At 53.2% G+C, this 20,160-nt stretch overlaps 1 long non-coding RNA gene across 1 annotated transcript in view; it reads right to left on the bottom strand.

Annotated features, from left to right (window-relative positions):
* Positions 1 to 19,814, bottom strand: part of LOC118674621 — a 121,843-nt gene extending 102,029 nt beyond the window's left edge. Inside the window, exon 1 of the long non-coding RNA XR_004973681.1 lies at positions 19,669 to 19,814. This is a non-coding gene — a long non-coding RNA (uncharacterized LOC118674621). The remainder of the gene's footprint in view (positions 1 to 19,668) is intronic.
* Between the last annotated feature and the right edge of the window lie 346 nt (positions 19,815 to 20,160).

Raw genomic sequence — 20,160 nt, 5'->3', positions numbered from 1 at the left:
GAGCGAAAGCTGCTCTTGGCCGACGGAGCTTCCGTCGGGAAGGAGAGAAGCAGGTGCTGAGAACACGACGGATTGTCCAGTCCCGGACGCCAGAGAAAGCAGCACGATCAGTTTAGCTCCTTTAATTTTCCCAGATTGTCTAGTTCCTTTTATTTTCCCAGAGCGGAGAAGCTCATGGCCAGAGGCTGAAGACTCACAGCTGTGCCTGGCACCTCCGGATGCACTGGACATTGACCAGAGGTGGGCGACAGATCGGGGCGGGGGTGGGGGGTGGGGAGGTCAGAACGAGTCAGTCTGGACCTGAACTGAAACCCTGGGTTTGTCCCTTCAGAGTTGTGTTCCTTTGGCCAGTTTAGTTTCATCTCTCTTGGATGTCAGCTTCTTATCTGCAAATCAAGGTTAACCTTGTCCACCTTGCCAAGTTTGTGCTGAGGGTTAAGTTAAATAGTGTATCTAAAGTGAAATGTATTCTTCACTTCAAGAATGAAATCCAGGCATCCAAGTGCCCGGGAGGCCTTCCATTAAGCTCCCAAGTTAACCAGCATTTTGTGACCACTCACTGGGTAGATTACTTCCCTTTCTGTCTTTACGCCCATTTTACAGATGGGGAAATGGAGTGGTAGAGGCAGGGTTGAATGGGGGGCAGTTGGATGCCAGAGCCCACACTCTTCACCACCACTCTACCCCACCTGCCACATTGAAAGAGGTCAGGGCTGGAAGAAAGGCAACCGGTCACTGAGGCAACCCCCCCCCCCATCCCCGAATTTCTCGGAGGAACAACCGAGTCCCAGGGGACTGCGCAGTTTGCTTGAGGTTCAGCTGGCAGGGAAACTTGGGGTGGGTAAGGCCCTGACTCCCGTTTCTTCCAACAAAGAACAGCTCTGCCTTTCTTTTTTTTTTTTTTCCTTTCAAAAATCAGATACCATTTTCCCAGCGCAGGGTAAACACAGGACAAATCGCTTAGCATGTGTATCTTAATAACCCGACTTGACTGAGATGAATGCATTCCCGTCCCGTCATCATAGAAGCCTATTAAATATTCTGGGAGCCGCCGTATACATTTTAATGGCTGTTGAAACACTGAGCGTGTGCGTTTATAGCTCTTTTAATCTTGCCAGGTTTACTAATATGATTAGTGCGGGAACCGTTCCACACTGAGACTCAGACGTCAAAATAGAAACACAGATGTTTCTAGAACATTGTGCACCGTGATTTTTTCTTTCTTCTATTTTTTTTTTTTTTAGCGGAATATTTGGTTCTCACCTCTGAGCTCAGTTAGGAAAGAAAAACACCAATGGCCGAAATCACCACACCAGCGGCCCCGAGGGACCCACGGGCGGAAAGCTACCTCTGCTCACCGTGAAAAGTCCCGCCATGGTGACTAACGGTGGGACCTCCCGGGGGAGGACTGCCTTGACTGATGTCCCTGGCTGCCCCCAGGCAGGCGAGGTGCCCCCAGCCCTGCCCCTGCGGAGCCTCCCCTGAGATTCACTGGGACATCTGTCCGTCCGTCTGTCTGTCTGTGGTGCCCTGGTGAGTGGCGGAGTGAGGAATCCGCGTCTGGGACAAAGACCCCAGCCGGCCCAGGGCCGCAGTGAGAGCTGTTTGTGCCGGGACTGGAAGGAGGAAATTGTCGGAGGAAGTGAACTAGGAAGTGAGGAGATCAAAGGGAGGCGGAAATGAGCGTGAACTGAGCCCTCGTTGGAGTCCGCTTGGCTCTCTTCGCCCGCCCGAGTGAGGCAGAGATTATCGGGGGGACAGCTGGGGGGAGCAACACTTTCCGACGGGTGCATCCTGGCCACGGCTCCCACATCCCACCCCGCAGCTGCCCTGCAGAAAGCCCAGGCTGGTCCCCAGATGCTGACGTCACCCATCACAAGGCTAAAGGCTGGGGTGTGGCGGGTATGTGGACGCTGAGCCTGGACTCTCTCCCCCAGAGGGAAGCCAGGCCTCACCCCGAGCCACCGCCTCCCTCGCTCCTGGGGAGGGAAATGGGGTTAGTCACAGGGGTGGGGGGCCCTGGGTCATGGGACTTTGAGCTGCAGGAATCTCTGCTGGTTCCAGATCTTCCCAAGGACCCGGGTTCACCTGTCTGCTTCCCCCTTAGCATCAGTGCCCGCCTTCTCCAATCGGAGCTTTGGTCCCTCAGCCCAGGGAACACGAGTCTTTCAAGAAGAGATATTTATTGATCACCTAGAGGGAGATGCTAGGGGGACAGTCATGCACGAAATGGACTGAATTTCATGCTCATGAAGCAGGTGTCCGAGTGGGAGAGCAGGCTATCGGGTAAGAGGCACAGGTTAAATCTAGGGAATCGTTGACGGTGATACGTGCCAGCGAGAACATTAAACCAGGGAAGCGAGATAGGGGTGTTTTAGAAAGGGGTCCAAGGAGGCCTCCCCAAGAAGGTGCAATTGAACAAGGCCCTGAAGGAGGTGAGGCAATGCGCGGGGGGGACCTCCAGGGGTTCCCCCTTCTCTCCCTACAGCAAGCCCACACCCACGCCGGCTTGGGTTTTAGCGGGGCTCTGCGTCCAGCAAACAGGAGAACTGGTGAGGCCGACACAGACAAGGAAACGCTCTCTCCCGCGGCCGTGTCTCCCCAAGGCCCACGGAGATGCCACGGATGGGGCTCTTGGTGCCCATCCCCGAACACAGAAACCAGACCACCCTGCGTCCAGGAACCCGTTGGCTGCAGGCACCCATCCCTTAAGAACTAGATTAGAGCCCGCCTGGCGTGGCTCAGTGGTTGACCTCCGACCTATGAACCAGGAGGTCATGGCTCAATTCCTGGTCAGGGCACATGCCTGGGTTTCAGGCTCCATCCCCAGTGTGGGGCGTGCAGAAGGCAGCCGGTCAATGATTCTCTCTCATCATTGATGTTTCTATCTCTCTTTCCCTCTCCCTTCCTCTCTGAAATCAATAAAATATATATATATATATTTAATCAATAAAGGCATATTAAAAAAGAGAGAGAGAAAATTATACTTCAGAACATAAATCTTTTTGTGAAAGAAGGGGACAGAGTGTTGATTTGTCACAAGGAGAGCCTTCTTGGACCCGGAATCTAATTTTTAAAAAACAAATCAGTCTGATAGTGAATATGTAAGGACAATGCCATATATTGCTCCAGTTAAGGCCTGAGAAGAATCTCAATGATTCTCCCAACAGAAGTGATTTGTTAGCAGGCACTGGAGATCGCCAGTGACAATTCATTTCTGTAGAGTAATGTAAACTAATTATCCACAGGGCGGAAGCAGGGACTGCACCTGCATGATAAATGGCAGACTAGCACCGTAGAAAAAGAAATATTAATTCGCATAACAGAACATTAAAATGGATGACAAACTTTCCCCTTTTCTAATTGTTTAATTTTTTAATGACTGTTGTCTTGCCGCCCCCAAGCGCGTACCCCAAGAGGCACACACGGGTACTTGCCTGAGAGCAAGTTCTCTGCAAGAGGAAAACATGGTTATTCAGAAAATGAGTGTCTATTCGTTCTTTAGTTCATTTCATGGAAATTTGTTTTCTCTCCTGGGAAATAAATTTTAAAAATGGGGGAGGGAGGGATTTTTTTTTTCTTAGTGTATTAGTGTATTTTTAATCAGAGAAAGGCTTAAACTTTTAATAAAAGGAAGAAAGCATCGCCATCAAGATAAACACCGAAATTCTAAGAATTAGCATTCCGACCGGAGGGTCGCACTTGACACTTTCTCTCAATCTCACATTGTGCTCTGCCTCCGTCTTCCGTCCCTGAGCGCTGACGATAAAACTGACAACTTGATGGAGAGATGCCTATCGCCTGGCTCTCTCCACAGGGTGAGCAGAAAAATGCCTAATTAAATTATTTTTTTTCTTTGCTGTTCCAAAGGAAGTGAACGGTCGAGGTCCAGAGTAGGTGGGTCTTGTCAAGAATGTCAATCAAGCAAGAGGTCATTGCTCTTAGACTGGATTGGGGTAGGATTGGGAGGGGGGGTGGTCCCAGGTCACCACGTTGTCGATTCAAAGGCCCGGTCTTCATTCAAACTACCAACCCACTCATCCCTGGATTTCTCTACTGCTTACAACTGGGGCATCCGAAACCTCTGGGTACTTGGGCATTAAGAGCCATAGCTCCAGACTGTCTGGTGCGGCTCAGTGGTTGAGCGTTAAACCTATGAACCACGAGGTCACGGTTTGATTCCCAGTCAAGGCATGTGCCCGGGTTTCGGGCTCGATCCCCAGTCGGGGGCATGCAGGAGGCAGCCGAACGATGATTTTTCTCTCATCATTGATTTTTCATCTCTCTCTCCCTTCCTCTCTGAAATCAATATGTATCTTCTCTCCCTCCTGGCCACTTCTTATTGGACCACAGGTTCTGACCCAAAGACAACAACTCTCTAGAGCAGCGGCCGCCATCCGGTGGTCCGTGGACCACTGGTGGTCCATGAGGTCCGAAAGGTTGGTGACCGCTGCTCTAGACAGTCTGTAGCATAGTCTGGTGCCAAGAACTCTGCCTAAACCAAGGTGGGGGGTGGGGGGATCCGGGTCCTCTCTTGGGCATGGGAGCTGAGAGGCTGAGTGAGTTAGGGCTGTGCAGTCGGGTCGCCTAGTGTTGTGCGCTGGTGGCTACACTGAGTCAGATGGAAGTCAAGGAAGAGAGACAAATAGACAGAAATGGACAAGGCAAGGACGCACAGAGATAGAAGTGATGTAGCCGTGGGCGAGAGAAGAATAGCATTGGCCGTTTGGCCTCTGATAGTCTAACCCGGCAGCATTGTCCCTGGATCCCAGGGCACCGTAGTGTCCTTATCATCACCCCATATTCTCACCTGCACTAGCTGAGTGCCTTTTCTGTGCCCTGCTACCCAAATCGCCCAGACAAGTGCATCCTTGCAGGAAGCACAGTGGTCACCAGGACCTTTGCTCCCACCGCTCTCTCTGCCTTCCTTTGCTGGGCCAACAGCTGCCCTTCCTTCATCTCCCCCAGGGCACCCTCCACCCCCCAGGAGCCCTTCTGACCCACCGGGAGTGAGGTGTCTTTCTCCTGCTTCCACGGCCCCTCTGCCGCGGCCTTCACCGCACCCTGCCGTAACCAACATCTTACCTGCCTGAGCCTGCGCGCTGTCAATAAGAGGCCGTAACGTCCACTCTGAAGTCAGGAGCTGGGCCACTGAAAGGGCTCTGCAAGGTGGAACGTCTGAAAATCAGCCCTGCCTCGGCGTGGTGCTCAGGTTGGTGCACACGCTTTGGCTTGGTGCTCACCACGCTGTAGGATCTGACCCCAAGCTCGCGCTCTGACCTACGTCTCGCTCCTGAGCCCTTTGTTCCATTGAGTAAAACAAAGGCATCAGGGGCCTCCTCGCGATGTGCAGAGCCCCTGGGAGCCAGGCCAGGTGCTGCGGTTTCTGAATCCCATACAGTGACTTCCTCACTTCAAGCTTTCACTTTAGAGTTACCTCCATCACACAGGCCCCCTGTCACCCATCTCCAATCCTCAGAACCCTCCCTTCCCCCCCGGATCTAGCTTGAGAGATAGTGAGCTCTTTGGGGTTCCCCTAATCGTGTGCCAGGGACCATAATTAATGTGACGAATGGTCTCATTAACCTCTCTCCGGTTACAAACTTTTGAGCGGACCCTCTACGCCTCTTACAACAACCTTGTGGATTTTGCCGTGTCCAGGGGACTGCGTATTAAGATTTACCTAACAGTTTCCCTTAAAATCAAGTGATTATATGCTTAAATTGGCTTTAGAGTCGGCATTCAATCCCTAGCGCCCATGAAAACCCATGCTCTCTTCCCCTAAATCAAATACAGCCCTACAACAAGCAGGCAAACAATTCCGTATCATTGGACCCCGGCCGCCTGCCATTGCCCCCCGGGGCTCTGTGCCCGAGTTCTCCCCACTCTGTTGGTAGGAATGAAGATGAGTAAGGGTTTGAAAGGTGTTAAAGACATCCCACCACCAGGCTGAGGTGTCCTGGTTGGTACAACCTGAAGGGTCGTGAGAGGACAGGGAAGGGAATCCACGCTATGGGGTGCCCCATCCCAAAGACGCTCCGTGTCCCCAATACTGGATGGCACCGTCCACAGCGGCCACCAGCAAGTAGCTACTGACTCAGTGTCTAGCCTCATATTATGTCTTCGAGATGCTTCTAGAAGGTCCTAGTAGACGGTCATCCGAGCATCAGGGGGCATCATAGCACTCACACAACTGCATGACATAATCAGCCCTCTCTCCACGAGACCAACGATGCTGACACGGTAACAAAGACCTGGTTTTGCTTCCAAGAGAAGCTGGTCTTTCCCTGTTAACACTCTTCGCCATACCAACTGGACAGACAGGAACACGTGGGCAGGCGGAGGGTCAAGGTCAGGGCGCACGTGTGCACAGGTGGTGTTTTCCTGAGGTCATACGTACGTGAGGAAGCTCAGCGTTACCAAAGCCAACAGCTTTAAGGCATGCTCCTGGTGACACTTCTCATTGCCCGGTGAGAGTGATAGAAACAACATCCCCGCGTTTCTCTCCCACCGTCTGGTAGCCGGGAACTATTAATTCCGCCACCTCAGCAGGAAACAGCATCTGTCAGACGTACACATTCCGCACCCGCGTTCCGGCGAGGTTGAAAGCGCTCCTGTAACAGCCTGTCCGAGGGCTTGCTTTTGTTCCATTCACCCAGCCCCGTTGCTCCTGCTGTGTTTTATTAGGCAAATATAAAATTAACAACACAGCGATAATTATTTCCTAAACGGGTTCCAACACAAGTTTCCAATCTGAGGTCAGATGTATTGCCTAATAAAATTTTTACAGCTGCAGTCAAATTGTGGTAGTTAATTCCTGGAAAAGGCCATTCTTAATTCGCCAGAATTAGTTTTAAGTCTTGATTCATCCCCATAAAGACGAATGTGTATTAACTGCGGTTTATACAAAATGTTCAAATAGTAATATCCAGTGTAATAGCTTGCATAATTTCAGCTAATTCTGTTAGAGGTAGCTGACCTACTTACACTTTCACTGAACCATACATCACAGCTTTAAGAACCCTGGGTCTGGTCTCTCCAAATTGCCCTTTCCCGAACTGCAGGAGTATTGCTTAATGTTATGCAGCTAAACATGGAATCGTGTCAAAGAGGAAAGAATAATTAGACTATCCAGGAAGCAGGACTCTACTCATACGCCTACTGCTACCAGTCATCTGGTGTTTTAAGACCTATGCCTTCATCGCAGACTCGGAGCTACTGTCCGGAACGGCAAAATTCACACCTATGTGCCTACAGGACTCAAGAGCATTTCATCTGCTCAGGTTCCCCAAAAGCTTGACGTTTAATCAGAAAATATTTAAACGTTAAAATTGGAAATGAAGAGAAATGAATGTGACTGGCAAACACAGCACCGACCAGGTGCCGGGCCTCTGTTCTGGGTGCTTTGCGTTTGTTAACGGTTCAATCCTTCCAGCAATCCTGGGAGGCGTGAGGCTTTGTTATCATACCCATTTTACAGATGAGAAAGCAGAGGCACGGAGCTAGGAACCAATTCATCCCGTACCACAGAGGTGCACGACAAGTGGCGGAGCTGGTATTCAAGGCCAGGAAACCTGGCTCTGGAGCCTGTGCCCCTGACCCCTTTGCGATGCTGTGTAAGATAAAGAATTACAACGAAAACATACACATGATCGATATTTGTCATGCAGTAGGTCCCTCTTCCTCTCTCATCACATGGTGAATGGGGCCAAGGGAAGCATCTGGAGATAGGAAAGACCCATAGGAGGAGGGTGCTTGAGGTTCTCTCGTAGGACTTTCTAACTATTGTCTTCTACGTGTCTAAGGCATGCCATGGCACCAACCGGGATCTGGAAAATTCTCCCGGGATAAAATGTGCAGACTTCTGGAAGAGGCCGTCTTCCTCAAAACAAACGCAGACCGACTTCTGGGTGAGACCCAGGCAAGCTCAGTCACGCTCTTCCCGTCTCTAGAAACGAGCTGCTCCCTTGCCGGAATCTTGGCACCTGGCTGCTGGGCGGTGGGAGGGGCCCCGCTGTTGTACCTGGACAGACCCAAGTGCATTCCTGCTCGGCCACTCCCTAGCCCCGTGGCCCGGAGCCAAGCGCGTCGTAGGGCTCGTACCTCCCTTTTCCTCATTTGTGATGGGCTAACAATGTCCGTTTCTCCTGCCCAGGCCACTGACCCTACTTTTATTTTTTATTAAAGATATTTTTATTGATTTCAGAGAGGAAGGGAGAGGGAACGATAGAAACATCAATGATGAGAGAGAATCATGGATGGGCTGCCACCTGCATTCCCGCCCCCCCCACACACACACACCCTGGGGATCAAGCCCGAAACCTGGGCCTGTGCCCTTGACCGGAATTGAATGTAGGACTCTTCAGTCCCCAGGCCAATGCTCTATCCACTCAGCCAAACCGGCCAGGGCCGCTGACCCTGTTTGGGTACCCCAGTTCCTCTCTCAGGGTTCTTGAGTTGCAAGCACCAGAAACCAACACGGTTAACCCAAGCGAAATGCACTCGTTGGCGAGGCGTGCGGCCGCCACATCATGGAAAGAAAAGCAAAAGAATGAGCAGGAGGAGGGGCCGGAAGCAGAGCCGCCCGGGGTGACGGTGACCACTCACAGCCACGGAGCCTGCCAAGGCCGCGGTGGGTGCGTGGGAAGCGCTCCACAGAGCTTCTTTCTCGCCCCTGCTGTCCCGGCTTCCGTTCACCGGATTCCTCGCCCGTTCCACACACACGGCGCCCACTCCCCGCGCAGAGCACAATACTCGGCGTGAGGAATGTGAGAAGGAACAGCTCGGCCCCTGCCAAGAAGCCGGCCCTGCCCTCACCCAGGGTATTATTTTATGTTGTTGAGAAATACCCCGATGAATCATTCATCTCCGAAATAAATGGCTCATGTCAAAACATTTACTAATGCGGACAAAGCTGACTGAAATAAATGGTTGAATAACCCATTGTTTGGAAATCTCCAGGAGTAATATATATTACAATCAGATAAATCAAAATTACAAAGGATTTTCTGCTGCTTTTCAAAATGCTTGCCAGAAGTTGGTCAAATGACAGTCTGAAGGGTAATCAGTTTAACAAGTGGTTGCTGGTTACCTCTGGGGAAGGAGACAGGGGAGGCGGGGTGGGGGCGGGGGGCCGCTGGGCGGGGGGTAGGGGGAGGTACAGGGAGGAAGACCAAGTCTCATGCTATTATCTCCAGGAGTGTTTGCATTTTTAAACTAAATGTGTGTGCTTATATTATAATAATGAAATAACTAGTTTAAATAAAAATATAGTCGGAGCACTTGTGGTTGATAAAAAAGTAAGTAAATAAACCCAGCCTGAGCCAGTTTAGGCAGAAAGGGGGATCGCGTGGCACAGATCTTTAGGGAAAGGGGACATGGAAATGAAACCAGGCCGTGGAGTCTCTCTCTATCTCTATCACCATCTCTCGTCCTCGCATCTCTCTTCCGTGGCTGTTGCCATGAAGCTAGAACTTTCTCGCTAATGGCTGTCCCTGGCCTCCCATCCTCACCTCTTTGACTGGAGAGGAAAACTCTTTTCTCTCTCCCGTGTCAGGTGGGAAATCCCTAGGATAAGGCCATGGCTGGCCAGGCTAATGGCTGTTGGCTGGCTCATCTTGGGTGCTGAAGTCTCTGAGCTGGGTCCTTCTTTTTCTCACACCCAAGCTCCTGGACCCAAGGCCACATTGGACACCAGATCCTCAATCTCACGTGGATGAGGGTCTCATCTGAAAAAAGATCTGGAGTCTCTCCAGATCTAAGATACTAAGTCACAAAGCAAACATCGAGTTGCTGATTACTCTTGCTTCCCTTCTAAACCCAATCCCAACAGATGAAGGGCAGGACCGTCAGCCCCTTGATTTCTTTCCATCTTTGCATCCCCGGTGGGTTGCATTCATCCCACATATGTTTGTAGAGCACCTCCTATGTGCTGGGTACCCTGGGCATACAGCCCTGGGCAAGATACACCTCAGAGAGGGCATGTATTCTAGTAGGGAAACAAGCGACACACACACACACACACACACACACACACACACACACACACACACTCACGCACTGACACACATGTTCTCTGACCATTTCATCCTATGATGAGAGCTACAAAGAACCTGGGATCAAGGTGGGAGGCAGAGCGCGCCCGGGACGGGGAAGGCCTGGAGAGCGTGGCCATGCATGGCCCCTTGAGGAAGCGACAGTCGAACAGAGACCTGAGCAGGCGAGTGTCCTCCAGGCAGGTGTAACTGCAAATCCAACGGCTTTCAGGTCAAAATAATGTGGGTGTGTTTGAGGCACAGCCAGGAGGGCACCAGCCGGGGCAGCTGGGAAAGGGGTCGATCGAGGGAGGTGAAGATGGAGAGGCTGCAGGGCCAGGTCACAGGGCCAGGTCCCGGGCCACCTTGCTGACCATGAGAAGCTTCGATGAAGGCTGTTGTGCATGGGACGAGGGCAGTGGCATGCGCTGGCCGCCTGGTCAGCGGTAGGCACTCAATAGATATGTGTTAACAATGAGAAAACTCAGACCAAAAAAAAGTTCTCCTTGGCAGGAAAGGGCCTGTGCTATCGGCCGAGGATGAAAACAGGCGCCATTTGTCCCGTGCTTTAGCGTTTAGAAGGCTCTTGCGCCCCACGACCTCATCTGCCCTCTCATTTGGACGCAGGTATATGACCGCGTGGCACAAGGCCCAGGTGCGGGCAGAGACCAGTCTGCCGCTGCCCAGCTGGCCGGGGTCGCCCACGGCAGTCAGAGGCAAGTGCAGACGGAGTTCTGAAGATGCCACCGGGAGCCCCCGCCCCCCGCTCGCCACCCCAGCATGCTCTCCCCAAATGAAGGGGGACGTTCTCAGGCTCCCACGCACCGTCCTGCCTGGACCGTCCGGAGGCCTCGCTCTGCAGGCCCGGGGAGATCTCATAGGCTCTGGGAGACTTACTTTTCCTCTCTCTCTGCTACTTACACGGGAGGGTTTCTTTGGTGCTTAAAAGAGAAAAATGCTTTCCCCTGCCCCTCGGGCCTGGGAGTAAGGCCATTAGAAACCATGGCGGGGGAGCCCCTGATTTAAAGGGCTGCGGTCAAGGCCCTGGGTGACATCATGGGGCCACTCTCGGGGGCAGGCTGGGCAGCCATCACCCCCAGACTCACGGCGCCTCATGCCACGGCCTCAGAAATCAGTGTCCTTTGGGTGCCCCGGCCTCAGTTAAGTCATCTTCCCTGTGCTGTTCCCCCATCTGTGCAGGGACGGCGGACTGGTACCCTTTCTTCTGGGGACACTGGGGGGGGGGGCAGGAAAGGTGGCAGATAGCCCGGGATTCCTCCCCCCTACCCCCCACCCCCCCACACACACTGTGCCAGATAGGTCAGGGTGCTGGGCCCAGTTCTCACGATCTTTGTCACTTGGGCTGAGGGTGGAACAGCGGCCCAGTGGGTGGCACCGAATTCCAAGCCCAAAGGTTTCTGGGTCCAAGGGCAAGGGTAAGGAACAGAGGCACTCCCAGCGTCACCCCCTCAGGAACTAGCCCAGCGACTGGAGCCCCCGAGTCCCGAATGCCGGCCTCCGAGGCCGCCCTGGCCTTTGCCACTGAAACACCGCTTCTCCCCGGCGTTTCACATCAGACACGGCGCCGGCACCAGCCTTGGTCTCAGTGCGTTTTTTAAACATTTCTTGGGGCCACATCCCGGCTGCTTCTCACAGGAGCCCTAAGACACGGCTTCAGACTCTGCGGGCTGGACGCACTTGCTAACGGGCTGCGGCGCCAGCACCCGCGGAACGCACGCGCGGGTTCTGGGTGCAAATATACAGGCCTAAGAGGAAAAAGGGTAAATCTGCATCTTCTGTTGTCAGTCCTGTTTATTAAATTGGAAAAAACGGTCTTCTCTCCCAGGCGGTAGGAAGAGTGTGAGAGTGTGATTGTGTGTGTGTGTGTGTGTGTGTGTGAGTGTGTGTGTGTGCGCGTGTGAGTGTGTCTGTGTGTGTGTGTCTGTGTGTGTGTGTGAGTGTGTGTGTGTCAGTGTGTGTGAGTGTGTGTGTGTGTGAGTGTGTCAGTGTGTATGTGTGTGTGTGTGAGTGTGTGTGTATGTGTGTGTGAGTGTATGTGTGTGTGTGAGTGTGTGTGTGTATGTGTGTGTGTGAGTGTGTGTGTGTGAGTGTGTGTGTGAGTGTGTGTATGTGTGTGTGTGAGTGTGTGTGTGTGTGAGTGTGTATGTGTGTGTGTGTGTGTGAGTGTGTGTGTGTGTGAGTGTGTGTGTGAGTGTGTGTGAGTGTGTGAGTGTGTGTGTGTGAGTGTGTGTGTGTGAGTGTGTGTGTGAGTGTGTGTGTGTGAGTGTGTGTGTGTGAGTGTGTGTGTGAGTGTGTGTGTGGTGTGTGAGTGTGTGAGTGTGTGTGTGTGAGTGTGGTGTGTGAGTGTGTGTGTAAGTGTGTGTGTGAGTGTGTGTGGTGTGTGTGTGAGTGTGTGTGTGTGAGTGTGTGTGTGTGCGTGTGAGTGTGTAGTGTGTGTGTGAGTGTGTGTGTGTAGTGTTGTGTGAGGTGTGTGTGTGCGTGGTGAGTGTGTGTGTGTGTGTGTGAGTGTGTGTGTGCGTGTGAGTGTGTGTGTGTGTGTGAGTGTGTGTGTGCGTGTGAGTGTGTGTGTGTGTGTGAGTGTGTGTGTGTTAGTGTGTGTGTGTGCGTGTGTGTGTCTGTGTGTGTGAGTGTGTGTGTGGTGTGTGTGTGTGTGTGTGCGTGTGGTGTTGTGTGTGTGTGTGTGTGTGTGAGTGTGTGTGTGTGTGTGTGAGTGTTGTGTAGGGGAAGGGGGTGAACTTGTTCTATGACGGGGAAGCAGGCGAACAGTGTCATCTACAGCCCCCTTAGGCCTCCCGTGCAAAGTGCTGCACGCTGACAGCGGGGCCCTCGGAGCCGAGCTCAGGCCACAGGCTGCACTTTCTCTAACAACTTGATTCACCAACGCCGGCCTCCCGCTCAACCCGCTTCCTTGGAGTGTCCCCTGCAAATAAAAGGCCCCGTTCTTTTGGCTTCTCCCCAGCTTCCTCCGCCGTGAAAACTCCACTTTGTGCCCACGTTGTGTTAAAATAACGGATCTGTGTTCCTTCCTGGAGGTTCCTGATGGGAGGCCGGAGGCCAGAGGCTGGGGGTCTTCACTGCTGATGGCCAGGCGCCTCTCCGGGGAGGGGGTGGAGGAGGAGGGGGAGGAGGAGGAGGAGGGAGAGAAAGGGTCTCCGATGAGGAACCTTTGTCCTGGAATGCAAATGAGCCTCTGCAAACCCAGCAGACAATGCCAGCGGGTCCCAGATGCCCAGAACCCTCCCATCTGCAGGCAGCTATGTTGTTAACCCCCCGTTTCATGCATTCTTTCTCTCACACCCAATACTTGATGTTGACAGCTGTGAATTTTAAGCAACCATGCTGGGTATGCTTTCCTAATGTTGTCTATTCAGATGGTCTCTGCACATTGGGTGGGTGGGTGGGGAAGCCAAGTACCTTCCCGGCCTTCGGTCAGAGCGTTCCTGCTTTTCCAAAGTCGTAACGTTTCTGGTTGCTGAACAAAGCAGCACTTCAGCGCGCTCCCAGCAGCCTTCGGCATGACCGTGGAGCGCAGAGCCACTTTGAAAGGCACAAGGTTGCACCATATTACAAGCCAAGGGGGTCTGGAGGCAGGACACACCCAGGGCTCTCAGAAGGGGGCAATGAGAACAGAAGTTCCATGTCAAAGGCAGTTGCAAAATCCCCAGAGCTGGGGCCAGAAGAGTAAGGCGAATGGGCACCTGCTGAGTGCCCAGGCCAGCTGCCTGGGGGTGGGTGCACAGGGCCCCGCTGCGGGCAGCATCCAAGGCCCCATCCAGGGAGGGCAGTGACGCAGCCGACGGTTGACCACACATACACTGTGTCATGCCTTACCCCGGGCTGAATAAATACGGCAGAAACGAGCAGGTTTCTGGTGTCCAGCCTGATCCAAAGATAGCACTCTGGGCCCGGGGCAGCGTCAGGTTGTCGTGATCCGTGCATGTCCCTGAATAGCACCGCTCCCGTCCGGGCCTTCCAGTGGAGCGAGCAGCTGGCAGCGGTTCTGTGATGCTTGGAAGGCAGGGGAAGCAGGTGGGAGGGCGAGGCCTGGATGGAGGAGCCTGGCCTGTAACCACATCTAGACCAGGGCCACGCCCCCTCCCCATGGCCTGGGCCCAACGTTATTTTTTTTTCCATGTAAAGTACTTATTTCGACAAGACGTGAGCAGACTTTTTCACTGTCTTTTACTTTTCGGTATCGTTTGAAGTTATTAGACTTTTATAATAAAAAAAAATAGAGAAATCGTTTTAAAAGAGTGGTTGTTCTCCCCTTTCTTTTTCTTTTCCTTTTTTTCTTTTTGCCTCAGTTATGCCAACATTCAGGAAGGGCTGTCCTTACAATGCACTGCAACATAAGATTGAAGAACAGGACCTCAGCTATCTGGGTTCCAAAATCTGGAACCATGTTGTTGTTAATCCTCACCCGGGGATATTTTTCCATTGATTTTTAGAGAGAGTGGAAGAGAGAGGGAAAGACAGAGAGAAACACTGATGTGAGAAAGACACATCGATTAGTTGCCTCCTGCACATGCCCTCACCAGGGCCTGGGCCAGGGAGGAGCCTGTAACCAAGGTACCAACCCTTGACCGGAATCGAACCCGGGACCCTCTGATCTTCAGGCCAGTGCTCTATCCACCAAGCCAAACCGGCCAGGATTAGAACCGCTGAGTTCAGCCTACCCCGGGAGAGGAGCAGATGACAGGAAAGCAAGGCTCCCCTAGAGGCACCCATCACACCCAGGCTCCGGGACCTCCAGGCCGACAGGGCAGTGGCCCGCATGGGACCCTGAAGGCCTGCTGGCGCCCCTGCCATCAAGAAAACAACTTTAAAAAACCCGCTGGCAGGGAACACAAGAAGGAACGACCCAACTACAAAAATGGTTCAGAACCGGAGTGGGCGGCACAGAAAATGGGAGTCCGGGTACCTGGGCAGTGTCCACAGACGCCACCTTTGACCCCCGTGGGGACCTGTGCACCCAGATGCCTGTTCCTCTCTCTGTCCCGAGTTCCTGCTTGTAAGAAAGTGTCTGAACACTGTCTCAGCGGCCTCTGGGGGTAGGAGGGACTTTTCAGAGCAGTTTTCTGGCTAGCCTGCAATTAACCAGAAAATCAGATTAATTGTGCATGAACTTCCATTTCCAGGATACAGTCTGACCCAAGGAATATGCAAATCTGGGTTAAGAAAGAAAGAAAGAAAGAAAGAAAGAAAGAAAGAAAGAAAGAAAGAAAGAAAGAAAGAAGTGGAGCCCCCCTGTATTTGTTTTAGGGCTGGGAAGAATGGAAAACAAGACAGTGAGGGCCCGGGGCCAAACCAACGCTATATTTAGAGGCGAAGGGCTTTGTTTGGCCCCGATTCCAGCTCAGACACAGCCCGGGGAAAAAGGGAGCCATTCAATCACTCCACCTGACACGCCGCTGTCGCTGGCCCGTGCTTTTCCACGGGCTCCCAGCTCCAAACCCCCGGTCGGGAACCGGGCTGTGGACGGAGGAGAGGGAACAGCTGCTCGCTGGCAATGAGGCGGCGGTTTCTGTTGCCCACGGAGGTTGTTTTGGACGGCGCAGGGGAGGCTCAAATAAAAACGTCAGCGCGCCCATTAGGGATGAAAGTTAGCAAAACTGAAGTGGCCCCGAATTAATCACAGCCTGACAGGAAGGCCAAGCATCCGCGGGCACTGAACGTCGGCCAGGAAGCCCCACGCCTGCCTTTCTGGCGATTGCAAAGGAGCTCCCGGGGGTCAGGAGGGTCCGCTCGGCTGCAGCCTGCATCCACCTGGGAGTGAAGATCGAAGGATGAAGTTGTGAGCCCTTAAGGCTGGGTTTATGGAGGGGCTAAGGAGAGTCCCTGAGAATTCTGTTTCGGTGTTTTGTTTTGTTTGTCAAAAGCCGCAGTCACCAACCCAAGAGGCCTTTGAAACGAGGGGAGCGAGGGGCGTATATGCACCTTTTTTTTCCTTCCCCTTTCTCAACAATGACCAGTTCTGCTGCCAACCCTTCGGGAATAGGCTCGGCTTCCTTTCAAGTAATTGATGCGGCGTTCGCTCCCGCGTGGAGTCCAGACAGCCGCTGCGTGGAGGGCGGGAGGGGCAGGAAGCCGCCCGGGCGGAGGGAAGCGGTGCGCTCCTTCCTCCCGGCCCAGCCCGCGGCCCTCGCCACATGGCTTTCTGCTGCCCTTGCCAGGAGGCCTCTGACTCCCTGCCCTCCCGTGGCTGCCATCACACAAGCTGCCCGCGGCCTCCCAGGGCTGCTCGCAGGTAAAACGCCAGCCACCGGCCTCTGTCACCCGGAATAGAGCCCATGAGCCCCGTCCGACCCGCAGCATCCAGGGGAACGGAGATATGGGATGTTCCCCCCCGCGGAGGCCCCGTGGCCTGGCCCCCTCTGGCACCTCCTCCCTGGGATCCCCGAGGCCCTGCGGCCTGCCCTCGTCCCTCCGTCCCGGGCAGCACAGGAAGAAAGAGCTGGGGCCAGCTTGCTGCATGCGGATCAAGTTTTCTTAAGTCGGGATTTTTTTTCTTTAAAGGGAAAGTAGAAGCGGAAAAGGATGCTGTGAAGAAAGTGGAAGCTGGCAACGTGCTTTCACTTCAAATGGTTTTCGGGTCGGCGCCGGAGCGTGAGCCACATGCTCTTTTCTCAACGCCAGGGCGACCAAGCAGCTCTAGGAAGTGGGGGTTTGGGGGAGGGGAGGGGAGCTGGGAACCCCCAGATGTAACACAGGTATCGTGACTTCTGGCCGCCCAGCATTTTCTTTCGGATTCCTGGCCCTCAGGAGCCTGGAAAAGGATCCACAACATGCAATGAAAAGGACACATGGAAAGCACGCGCCTTTAGAACACGCCCTGGCCGTGGCTCCTGCCTGGCCGAACCACATCTTTGCCCCCACTTGCAATGAAAGTGCCTGCATTGGGAGCGTCGCTTATTAACATGCTGTTCGCCACCGCGGCCCCCATCTGAGGTCTGGGAAACACTTCCCACGTGGACAACACGTCCTCCTTGCGAAGGCCGATGTCCGTGGCACATTGCCAGGGCTTTCGTGGCCAGATCGCCGATTCTGGGAAAGATCTGTCCGATTGACATCACCCGGGAGGGACTCAGATCGCTTCGCCCCTCGCGGGACCTGCGTGTACTTGTGAGAACATCTCTTTAAGCACATGACATGCCTTCCCTCCTAAGGGCGACCAAATTCCATTGGCTTCCAAAATCCACCCCAGAACCTATAAGGAGTCTTCAGTTCCAAGAGTGAGGCTGGACGGGGGGCTGTTGGCTAACACCTCAAAGGATAAAACACTTTGCTCCCCATCGTCAGGGCAACAGCGGTTGCAACTAAAGCTTCTAAAGGCGGCTCAGAATCATCAGAGTAATATTCATAGTGGTTCTATATTATGTCATTATCACAGTACCCACCTTTCACCCATCTGCCACAATATGAGTAACCCGCCGTATCCATTTTCTCAGTTACACGAGGCCACATCACGTCAACACGGTTCCTACATGAACTTGACCGGATAGATGAGAATTCGAGAACTCAGCGAGGTGAGTTCCTGTGCGGCGTTCACACAGCCAGCACGTGGCAGAGGCAGCATCCAAAGCCTTGCTTCTCACCAGCATGCTCGTCTCCCCCTTCCACTGCTGCCTGTGTTCACCCCGGTTGCCTTTGCAGCCACCCTTTCTTCCTCCATCACCGCCGGCCGGCCCAGCACATCACCCCGTGCTCCCAGGAGGGAGGGGGGCAGCCTGGTGGTTAAGAGGGCAGGGGCTGAGTCCGAAAGCCTGGATTTGGAACCTGGCTCTGTCACTGACCAACTGAGCGGCCCTGGGCATGCTGCCTCGCCTGTGTCTTCCTCTACAGAAGGGGAAGAGTTGGATTTCCGCAACGTGAACGCGCTGGTGTGACCAATCCCTGCAGCGAACGGGGCCAGGACGCGACCTCAGACTCCTCTCCAGCGGAAACCACCATTCTGACTTCTCATGCTATGGACCAGGTGGCCTTTTGAAAAACTTTATTTAAATAAAATTCTATGTGAATGTCAACAGTTCTATGAAGTGATATACAATTCTCCAGTAACTTGATACAAAGGAGATTCTACAGGACATCTTTTCTATTTGCCCTCGTTCCCTCACTATTGAGTTTGTTTGTTTGCTATCTCCCCGACCACGCCTTAAGGCCAAGGGCTTTGCTCCCTGACCCACAAAGTTCAGCACAACACAGTTGATACTCAGTACATGTTTGTTGGATGGACAGGAGGGTGGATGGATAAATGGGTGGATGGATAGATGGGTGTGTGGAGGAATGCGAGGGTGGATGGATGGATGGATGGATGGATGGATGGACAGATAAATGGGTGGATGGATAGATGGGTGTGTGGAGGAATGGGAGGGTGGATGGGTGGATGGATGGATAAATGGATGGATGGATAGATGGGTGTGTGGAGGAATGGGAGGGTAGACGGGTGGACGGGTGGATGGGTGGATGGATGGACAGATAAATAGGTGGATGGATAGATGGGTGTGTGGAGGAATGGGAGGGTAGACGGGTGGATGGGTGGATGGATGGATGGATGGATGGATAGATGTGTGTGTGGAGAAATGGGAGGGTAGATGGATGAATGGATGGATGGGTGTGCGAAGGAATGGGAGGGTGGATGGGTGGATGGGTGGATGGGTGGGTAGATAGATGGATGGATGGATGAACGGCTGTGTGGAAGAATGGGAGGGTGGATGGGTGGATGAATGGATGGGTGTGTGGAGGAATGGGAGGGTGGAAGGATGGATGGATGGGTGGATGGATGGATGGATGGATAGATGTGTGTGTGGAGAAATGGGAGGGTAGATGGATGAATGGATGGATGGGTGTGTGAAGGAATGGGAGGGTGGATGGGTGGGTGGATGGATGAAAGAATTATACTGTCTCTTGACAGTGGAGGACTTTGTGGTTCCTCAAATTGGGCTGTTCCTATACTAGTTCCATGATTTTTTGACCTATTGGACTTACCTTGCTACAAGTACTTGATAGCTGTCTTTAAACAGGCACACTTATATTTTACAGAAAAACTCTGTGTAGTGCAATACATGGAAAAGAAGGCCAGCTGGGAAGGTAAATAAAAAGCAAGCGAAGCCATGTTATTCAACTCAAGAGAGAGCCTGCCGACTCTGAAGACTGAGCCCCAGGCCGCCGGTCTTGGCTAACGAGGCCGGTGAGCAGCTGTCGGAGAGGAGTTAGGAGACACACTGGCGCCGGCTGAGACCTTCTTCCACATGCAGGTGGAGGGCTAAGGAGGATGGGTAGGTGGAGGAATAGGAGGGACAGGTGAGGGAGCGACTGGTACCACCGCCGGGTGTGATTCAATGCCCCATCCACAATCTTTCACTTGCACTTGGAAATGGCAGCCTAGGTGATGCTGACGGACCCTGGGTCCTTTCTTGTTTTTTTAAAGTAAACTCAAATTCTTGAGGGGCTTTGCTTCTTTCTTCTAAAAAGCAGGAGAAAACAAGAAAACAGCTCCCTTACCCTCCCGAGGGTATCTTAGAGTCTGAAGAGTGAAAGGATTCGGATCTGCATAGCAAGGTCACAGCTCAGCCACACAGACGTCCCCGACACCCACAGATTTGATAGCACAGACCTGACATCCCGGTGGTTGGCCACGTCTCCCTTCCTCCCGATGACCCGAGCTCACATCGCCAAAGCCCAGGGAAAAACAAGGCCGGGTGAGCAGCGAGGGGGTGCGCTGGCCCAGGAGCCCCAGCTCCAGGAACTGGCTAGTCCTGGCTTTCCCGGCCCCGGCGATTCCTTCATGGCTTGGCTCTCGGCACATGCCCTGGTTTCCATGTAAGACGATAGGGCCTCCGTGTTCTTTCTCAGGTGGACTGAAGACTTCAGGGCACTTAGATGAAGAAATCAGGGCCTGGTGATGGCAAAATATTTACACATCGACTGCAGCTTGTCTATGAAGTAGGGATAAGGGACATCTCCACCGGGAAGGGGGGTGGGGAGGGCGGGAATCAAAGAGACCAGAGCTCAGGGACTTGTCAATGGCATTGATTTAGGTGGAAGAGGCTTATCCTGCCCTGCTTCTTTTCTTTTATTTCCCTCCCTTGGATAATTTTGGGAAATC

This window comes from Myotis myotis, unplaced genomic scaffold (genome assembly GCF_014108235.1).
Source record: "Myotis myotis isolate mMyoMyo1 unplaced genomic scaffold, mMyoMyo1.p scaffold_m19_p_19, whole genome shotgun sequence".
NCBI lineage: Eukaryota > Metazoa > Chordata > Mammalia > Chiroptera > Vespertilionidae > Myotis > Myotis myotis.
This window is presented reverse-complemented; position numbering and strand designations above follow the sequence as displayed.